Here is a 10,053-nt window from a genome sequence, read left to right on the forward strand (position 1 = left end):
AAGTGTTAGAAAGGGTTCTCAGACAGTGCAGTGTGTGAGGTAAATTGTTGTTGCTGAGGTAACCAATGCATCTGCTGTATTGCATTAATGCCCAGCACTGGAAGGGTTAAGCACAGAACAGCTTCACAGGACATCTGGCAGCAGGAGGAAGGAGCACTTCGCAAATCATGCCTAGTCTACACTGCTGCACTATCTGTAGAACTGCTATTAAGCACTTCTTATTCTGCTGCAGTTCAGGGATGGATTTGCACTTTTCTTAACTTTAGTGCAGCTCTAGAAATCCATGCTAAACTGCTGCTATTACATAGGATTTGAGAAATGTCTTATCATGCAGAACAGTTCCTCTGCTGGTTAGAACAGTTTAAGAAGAAAACAATTGTCAGTAATGCTTTGATAAATCTGGCCCCCTGACCTGTTCTTGCCTAGCCTATTGGATACCATGAACCTCTGACCTACCATGCATGACCTAGTTGGACAACGCTTGCTTAATGGATTGCCACTGTTCTACCCTCCAAGATTCCCTGTTGCCAACCTGGACTGTCTGACTACCCCTTCTTGTCCACATCTTGCCTAGTGGGATGCTGGTGGGATTTCTGCCTTCAGTCCCTATACTTTGAGTATATAAGCCTGGGTGTACCAAAGTGCTGGGACAACATATAAAGGCCCTTACCAACCTTTTTGTACTGTCTCTATCAAACTTCCTGCCCTCACTTTCTCTATGCTATTTTATAGCTATACAATTTCCTGAATTATAGAACTGTTCTAATATGATCTTAAGATTACAGTCTTTGACTCACTGTCTGTCAGAACTTCCCCTTCCTTTTCCCTCTATTTTTCTCTTCCATTATCTCTTGTCCATCTACATTTTCCCGCTTTCCTGCCAACTTTTTTCCCACTGCTCCTACACAGCCTACCCCTCGCACTACATAAGTTATTGGTTAAACACACACACTGCTTTGCGCCCCACCCATCAAGCCTAGTATGAACCACCTTTATATTTCAATTGGACTGAAAAGTAGGCAGGAGATCTGCCAGACCTTACTGCTGAAGGATCACTCATAGAATGAAAGCCTGTGCTATCACAGCTGTCGGCAAAATCCAAAGAAATTAAGCATTACAACAAACATTGCTAGTCACACAATTCTTAAAGGATACCTGAAGTGAGTGATATAGAGGCTGCCATATTTATTTCCTTTTAAGCAAAGCCTCTCTGAACCACACACACACCAAAACAAGCATGCAGCTGATCCCGCCAGACCTCAGGAACATCTGATCCACATACATGCCTGTTTCAGTCACATGGCCAAACACATAGACACAGAGGACCAGCAGCAGCACAACTGCCCCAGGATTCCTCCCACCTCAGGCTCCCCTCAAACAATATTGCATCTCTCTAGACCTCATGAAGTTATACTGCACCACATTTGACAGATTACACTGCATTAGACCACACAACATTATTATCAGGCACATCATGACACTAATACTTTATTATACTGTGGAGTAACTCACTAAATCACAGTGAGTCACTAGGCATGTAATTAAACAATATGGGGGGGGGGGGGGGGTTATAAAAGTGTAGGTGTAAACTGCTCGAATTTCCCATTTCATCCATATCACAATATCAGATTCTCAGTGGTCATCCATATAATCCATATATTGTGATGTGTACGTATACGCAACCCAATTTGACCATATTTTAAAGATCTAATTAATCTCTTGAAACCATTACTGCTCTAACTCTGCTACAGCCTCTATTTTTATAAATCACTGTTTCACATTTGGAGATCTCCTATATTTCCACATAAGGGGGGATCAAAAATCTAGTTAATAAGATGAAGAATACGAGAATTCCTTCACAGGCAATTGATTTACATGTAATAGGTAAGCTTCTGGAGCTAGTAGCAGATTTATTGATGTTATGTCCTTACATATTTGGTGTATTTTACCCCAAAATTGCGTGATCTCTTTTCAGGACCAAGCCACATGTTGGAGATCTCCCTCCTCCTCTCCACACCTCCAGCACAAACTGTCGCTATTAAAAAAGATATTTTTTTTTTTTTCAGGATAGAGGGAGTTCTATACCAATATGTTAAAAATGTATAACCTTGTTCCTCAACTGCTAAATTACATGTCCCTTTAAATGTGGCTGCAAAATAACATCTCCATAGTTCTTCTGACAGGTATTTTTTCAAATCTCTACCATTTTTCCTGGAACTTAAGTTTGTCCAGGGATTCTGTTGTGATGAGCAGATCATATAGCCACAATACTGTATGTCAACGAGGTCCTAGCTCCAAACATTTGCTTTCAAAGGGAGTAATCAAAAAATGTAAAAAGGAAGTTCCGAGGGAGGTTTTTAAAGTGTTTTTTTGCAGTTGGCAGGGGACGATTAAGGTTAGGTGTCAGTGTGGTGGGTTTTAAGGTTAGGCATTGGGGGGGGGGGGGGGGATTGAGATGTCCTCTCTGCTCTAAAAGATATGCAACAGCATAATAAATCTGTTACAGCTGAAACAAATCATAAAATAAATCTGCAATGTTTCTATTTCCTGATTCATGAAAGCAGACCTATTGATAACACCTTTGCTTTCAAATGAGCTTATCTGCCATCTCTGCATCTGCCTTTTAAGGGTCGGCATCAGTTGGGGGAGGGTCTTAAGGTTAAGCGTCAGTGGTGGGGGGGGCAAGTTAGGGTTAAGCATTGGCAGGGGTGGTTAGAATCAGGCATCGGCAGGGAGAGTGGTTAGGGTTAGGCATTGGTAGAGGGAGGGTTCTGTGGGTTAGGTTAAGCAGTAGTAAAATATCATTTGCATATATTTTAACATTCAGAATTTGCAATGTAAAATTGTAGAATTCGTTAGAATTACTGATATTCTAATGGCGGCTATTTTGGACACCCATATTTCCAGGTGCTCTTTTTGCATGTACACCTTAAAGAGGAACTGTAAACAGAAAAAAAAAAAAAAAAAAAACGGACTCCTAGAGAGTGATGAGACGAACCATTTTTACTCCTGGCAGAGTAACAGTTTTTTTCCTTTCTTCCAGCAGCTGTAACTGTTATACTAGGCTGTAACCACTTTTTTTTTTAACTGACTGATGTCATCTGAAGGCGCCCAATGTATGTGTGGAGAGAAGTTCAGAACTAGCTGAAGGAGGCTAAGGGTCGGTTTCCACTACAAAGTGATGCGAATGTGGCTATCTAGCCGCATCGCATCACTTTCGCCGCCGGCCGCATCACTTCCGCATCTCTCGATGCGGAAGTGTATTGGAGGAGATAGGACATGGCTGCAAGCGGATGCGGCCGTGCGAGAATCTGCAGCATGCTGCAGATTCTCGGATTGCTCCGCATAACATGCACGCAGTGGAAACTCTTCCATTGCTGTGCATGTGTTTCAGGACACCTGCGGTGTGATGCGCTTGTGTAGCCGCATCGCACCGCACCTAGTGGAAACAGGCCCATAAATTTGTTTGTCTGTATATACAAACAAAATTGAATGGTTGTTGTAAAGCATGTTTAGTAAGTAAAAGGATAAATGTATGGAAAAAGGGTGATTTATTGTAATGGGCTGGGCCCTTTTCCACTGGCTGTGATTTTGACTGATTGCGAGAGCACCACGATTTACATATAAATCGCGGTGCTCATATCCCACTAGTGCTCCCATTTTTCCCAGAATGCAGTTATCGACTTGCGTGATTCTCATTGCAATCGTGCTCCAATCCCAACAGTGCAAATGAAGCAAGTGGATAAAGCAGCATGTGCGATCACAAATGCAGCGCAGTTGCGATCGCGCTTGTAATGGAAAAGGGCCCATAGAGGAGAAAGGAAAATGAAAGCAGATCAGGTCTGTTTCTATACAGCTAGTATCAAGTTTTAGCATAGCGTCAAAGTGCTCATACACTTACGATTTTCTCATTCAATTCCTTGCAGATTCCTACTGGGAATAGATTCCCATAAATGTCAGATTGATTTTTGATCAATGCCTTGGCACCGATTATCACTACCTTATATTGGTGACTATTAGGCGCTTTCTGGAGCAGTTTCCTGAATTACCTGATCCACTAGTTGTCCCCTACCCTCCTGGCAGTATTTTCTGGTGATCTAGTGGTTTCCCTTCAAAGTCTTCCCTGGCAGTCTTGAGGTCCCCTCTCCTTTACCAAAGTATTCCCTTTAAGGGAACCTTAACCGGCAGGGAAAAATAAATTCACTTACCTGGGGGCTTTCCCAAGCCTACTGCAGCCGTCCTGTGCCCGCGCCGGTCCTTCGGTGCCCTCCGGTCTCCCTCCGCCGCTAAGTTTCGTTTTCGGCCGACCGCCAGTCGTCCTCCGGCAAAGCGTCCTCTTCTTCCGTATTCCTCGTCGTAAAGAGCCGTAAAGCGCGTCCGCATGACGCGTTTGGCGTCATGCGGACGCGCTTTACGGCTCTTTACGACGGGGGAATGCGGAAGAAGAGGACGCTTTGCCGGAGGACGACTGGCGGTCTGCCGAAAACGAAACTTAGCGGCGGAGGGAGACCGGAGGGCACCGAAGGACCGGCGCGGGTACAGGACGGCTGCAGGAGGCTTGGGAAAGCCCCCAGGTAAGTGAATTTATTTTTCCCCGCCGGTTAAGGTTCCCTTTAAATCCTGGTTTTCTCACAGTATTCCTCCAGTCATCCTGTGCCTACGTTGTCAGTCCGCAATCCTCTCGTCAGCTGTATCAGCCTCCAATAAGCTGTATAAATGGCCCCAGGCCAGGCGCCACATTGCTTTCCTGTGCAAGGCAGCGTTCTGCACACGCGCAGTACAGAACACATGCACAGTACTGAAAAATCATTACTTTCAGAATGCATGCAGCCCAGGGCCAAGCATGCGTAGTACCTCGCGACCGGCCACAACTAACCAACTTTGAGAAGGGTCACTGATGCTGACTGGAGGGTCGTGGAAGGACAGCGCAGGCACAGGATGATTTCAGGGTGCTGCATGAAGCCCCATAAAAAATTAAACTGCATTTTGTTTTCGACTTAGGCTACTTACACACCAGGATGTTGCGTTTAGGGGGCGTTATAGGGCACATAACGTGCCCCTAACGCAACGCCTGGTGCTCTCTGATGTGGGCGTCAGAGTGAGCCGCGTTGTGCAGCTCACTCTGGCGTCCGTGATGCGTACTCACGTGGTCCCGCCCGGACGCATGCAGCATCACGTGGTCCCGCCCGGCCAATCGCCGCACAGAGCGGCCGCTCCAGGAAGTAAACACTGCACGTCACACCGTGCAGTGAATATTAATTAGCCATGTGCCTGGCCGGACGATTCCCGCTCGTCCCCGCGGGCGCTCCTTATCTTTCGCTCGTTTTCTTCCCATTGTCCGCCCACGGGCATCGAGAACACAACCAGCGGGGTATCGGACCTGCCGGAAATTATCAATCGAGCCATCAGTGGCTCGATTGATAAGAACAATCAATCCGTGTATGCCCAGCATAACAGTGTACTGACCAGGAAGCCGTTATGGGGTAGTGGCCATTTTTAAAATGGAGGATGGAGAATTCCATTGATCACAGTGGACAAAACAGGACACAGGAGAGGAGAAAGAGATTGAGGAGTAGACTGCACAGGAGGTAAGTATGACCGTGTATGGTTATTTTGACTTTTTATTTTCATTTCAGGTTCTCATTCCAGGTGTACCAGAAACGAGTAACTATAAAAGATTTATACATACATGGGGCTTCCTCCAGCCCCCCACCCCACATCGTCTTCCTCTGCCTTCTTGTTTTTTCATTAACAGTCCTGCTAGCTCAGTGAATAGGGGCGCACTGCGCATGCGAACAAGAAGGCAGAGGAAGACGGCGTGGAAGTGATCAGTGCAGAGGGGGTGGAGGAAGCCCCAGGTATGTATAAATCTTTTATACGGTAATTACTGGATTTACAGTGTACCTGAGACAATAGTCATGTCAGGCTTTATGCCTACCTGGGGCTTCCTCCAGCCCCCTTGAGGTCGCTCGTTCCCTCACCTTCTCCCCTGGGCCACTCCTGGACAGCCCAGTATTCTAGCGGAGTTGTGCTTCACTGCGCATGTGTGGCCTGGCCGTGCTCCCCCATGGCAGGCAGAGATTGCTCCCGGGTACGGGAGTGCGACGAGGGAGCAGGTGCTGCTGATGAAGTGGGGGACAGGAGTGGCCAGGTGAGATGGCGAGGGATGAAGTGGCCTCAACAAGGCTGGAGAAAGCCCCAGATAAGTATAAAACAGGCTTCCTTAAAGTTTCCCGTTAACCCCCGGTAGTATGGTAGCCTCCATACCTTTTAGCTGTATTCCCTGGTATTCTAGGGGACCCTCCCCCCCTGCATGTGTGGTCGCTGTATATTATATATATATATATATATATACACACCCACTGACTAACACAACCACTACACCTAGGAGGATTATCTGACCACTGGAGCTCCCCCCTCTCTACATGATCATCATGTACCTGCAAGCCCCCCTCCCCCCCTGAAGGCTGCAGCATCTCTCTCCCTCCTCCTAGCAAAACGCAGGCTATACTCCCTGTATACCTTGTCCAGTGTTGTGTTGCTCCACTCTGCAGCACAGTACACAGTTCAGTACACTGTGCGGCTGTGATGACAGCTGAAGGGAGCAGAGTGAAGAGATGCACAACACTGGGCAAGGTATACACAGTGTATATATTACACTCTGCAAGCAGGGGGAACGAGATGATGCAGCCTTCAGGGGGAAGCTGGAAGAGGAGGAGACGGATTGCCCACAGAAATTCCTGCTCACCACCCGAGCACGAAGAGATCTCTGAGAAGTGAAAGCCACACACGGCCAAGCCCCTGCTATCTCTGTACACTTCTCTCTCTGCAGAGGTGTCCTGCAGAGATGACGTGAGCTTTTTTTTTTTCTTTTCACAACTGTTACATCCCAGATGGCTGTTCGTCCTAGGCTCAATTAAAATTCAGCCGCGGACTAACTTTATTAGGTGGGCGGGGCTTATGCCTTAACACTGTATTTAATGTGTTTTTTTGGCTTCTTCTTCCTGTAAAGACTTGGTTTTCCCCCATAAAGTGGATGTCAGCTTCACGCTGGCGATGAGTTCAATATGTGGTTACAGTTCCTCTTTAAAATACCCAATATGTGGCTTAACAGTAAGTAGTGAACATTGTATTTGACAATTATGTATATGATGCGTGGTTCTTTATACTAAGCAGCAGCATTATCCTGGCTGGATTATCCTTGTTTGGTTCAAATTTTACAGTTGAATGTTTATGCCCTAAGTAGAGTAAGCTTTACATTTTGATTTCTGTTGCACAGTACAGTATAATCTGGTTATAGTAAACTCTGATATAGCAAACATTCGGGTATAGTAAACTAAATGCCCAGGTCCTGGCCAAGCACCATTATAAATATATGGGAGTAACGCCTGGTATAGTAAACACTGATATAACAGAACCTCTGTTATAGTAAACCTGTTTTTTGGCCACTGCAGGGTTCTGTATCTATTTATTTATTTGTCTGTATTTATATTGTCTTGTCACTAACTGTCCCTCAGAGGGGCTCACAATCTAGTCCCTACCATAGTCATACAGTATATCTATATTGTGTAGTACATGTATCTGATTTACCGCTATAGTGGAAAGTGGACAGGCACATGTGTCATGCGAGACCCGGTCGGTGGGCGGGCTGGTAGCCACTCGTAGCTTGCTCTTTATCTGCACACTACTTTGGGCCTACATGGATAACCTTAAAAGCACCAACCAATGAGACCTATTCTTACAGTGTAAGCTGCTGCCTGTTTCGGAATGCATGGTGGGTTTATGTGGCTCTGTAAAATTTATAAGCTATACACTTGTTACAATTATTTGGGTTGAAAAAAGACATACGTCCATCGAGTTCAACCAGAGAACAAAGTACAACACCAGCCTGCTCCCTCACATATCCCTGTTGATCCAGAGGAAGGCGAAAAACCCTTACAAGGCATGGTCCAAATAGCCCCAAAAGGAAAAAGAATTCCTTCCCAACTCCAGATGGCAATCAGATAAAATCCCTGGATCAACATCACTGGGCATTACCTAATAATTGTAGCCATGGATGTCTTTCAACGCAAGGAAAGCATCTAAGCCCCCTTTAAAGAGAAATTCCAACCTAGAATTGAACTTTATCCCAATCAGTAGCTGATACCCCCTTTTACATGAGAAATATAATGCTTTTCACAAACAGACCATCAGGGGGCGCTGTATGACTGATTTTGTGCTCAAACCCCTCCCACAAGAAGCTCTGAGTACTGCGGTACTTTTGGCAGTTTGTTACAATGTAACAAGGTTCACAGACAGGAATTAGCTGTTTACTGCTGTCTCTAACAGCCAAAACAGCTAGGAGCAGCTACATAACCTGCCCACAGTAAAACGTCACCATGTAATAAATGTCAGAATGTAAATCGGGGAGAGGAAAGATTTTACAATGAGCAAACACTGACTAAATCATTTATACTTAATTATGGTAAAAAATGAAGCACTTTTTTCACTACATTATTTTCACTGGAGTTCCTCTTTCAATGCAGGTATATAATTTGCCATAACTACTTCCTGTGGCAATGCATTCCACATCTTAATCACTCTTACTGTAAATAACCCTTTCCTAAATAAATGGCTAAAACATTTTTCCTCCATGCGCAGATCATGCCCTCTAGTCCTTTGAGAAGGCCTAGGGACAAAAAGATCATCCGCCAAGCTTTTATATTGCCCTCTGATGTATTTATACATGTTAATTAGATCCCCTCTAAGGTGTCTTTTTTGTAGACTAAATAAACCCAGTTTATCTAACCTTTCTTCGTACGTGAGACCTTCCATCCCTCATATCAATTTTGTTGCTCGTCTCTGCTATAAAACTGCAATATCGTTCCTGTAATGTGGTGCCCAGAACGGAATTCCATATTCCAGGGGCAATTTTTTCCTAGCATCCGAAGTTTTTATTTCCCTTTTAACGCATCAAAAACTGTATTAGCTTTAGCTGCAGCGGCTTGGCATTGAATACGATTAGTCCTTCTCCAAGTTTGATGTCCCCAACTATCACATTTATTTTGTATGGTGCTAGACCATTGGTACGACCAAAATGCATGACTTTAAAATGTTCAACATTTAATTTCATCTGCCATTTATGTGCCCATATAGCCATCCAATCCAGATCCTGTTGCAATATGTCACTATCTTCCTGAGAGTTGATGATTCTGCACAATTTTGTATCTGCAAAAATAGCAACATTGCTTTCTACTGCATCTACTAGGTCATTAATAAATAAATTGAAGAGCACTGGACCCAGTACAGACCCCTGTGGGACCCCACTGCTAACAGTCACCCATTTTTTATTTATTTATTTATTTTTTTCCAAAGTCAGTCACCCATTTTGAGTATGATCCATTGACCACAACTTTTTGTTTTCTGTCCATTAGCCAGATCCCTATCCATGCACACAGACTCTTCCCCAGTCCTTGCATCCTCAACTTTTGCACCAGACTTTTGTGGGGAACAGTGTCGAAGGCCTTTGCAAAGTCCAAGTATATCACATCTACAGCATTCCCAATATCCACATTAGCGTTCACTACCTCATAAAAGCTGAGCATGTTAGTCAAACAGGACCTGTCTTTAGTAAACCCATGCTGATTTTGAAAAATATTTTCTACTATGAAGTCATGTATGGTATCTCTTAGTAACCCCTCAAATAGTTTGCATACAACTGATGTTAAGCTTACAGGTCTATCATTTCCCGGATCTGATTTTTTGTCCTTATTAAATAATGAGAAAACATGGGCTGTACGCCATTCTACTGGGACTCTGCCAGTTCAAAGAGTCACACAAGGACCCGAGGATGCATGCCATCCGGGCCAGGTGCCTTGTCTATTTTTAATTTATTTAGTCTTGCCTTGCATTTGTTATACACCAGCGGTTCTGGATGTAAATCTGGCTGCAGGGGCATAGAGATAATTTGCATATTCAGTAGTGGTGCATTGTGGGTAACCACAGTTGCTCACTTAAAGCTGAATTATTGCAAATATCTGCTCTTCTGCTTTGCGTTATTGACCAGTTGTATAA

At 44.6% G+C, this 10,053-nt stretch overlaps 1 protein-coding gene across 1 annotated transcript in view; it reads right to left on the minus strand.

Moving 5' to 3' along the window:
* Positions 1–10,053, minus strand: part of VPS41 (VPS41 subunit of HOPS complex) — a 1,049,902-nt gene that overhangs the window by 662,195 nt on the left and 377,654 nt on the right. The gene's annotated exons all lie outside the window — the stretch shown is intronic.

The sequence above is a fragment of the Hyperolius riggenbachi genome, chromosome 5 (assembly GCF_040937935.1).
Source record: "Hyperolius riggenbachi isolate aHypRig1 chromosome 5, aHypRig1.pri, whole genome shotgun sequence".
In the NCBI taxonomy this organism is placed as follows: Eukaryota; Metazoa; Chordata; class Amphibia; order Anura; family Hyperoliidae; genus Hyperolius; species Hyperolius riggenbachi.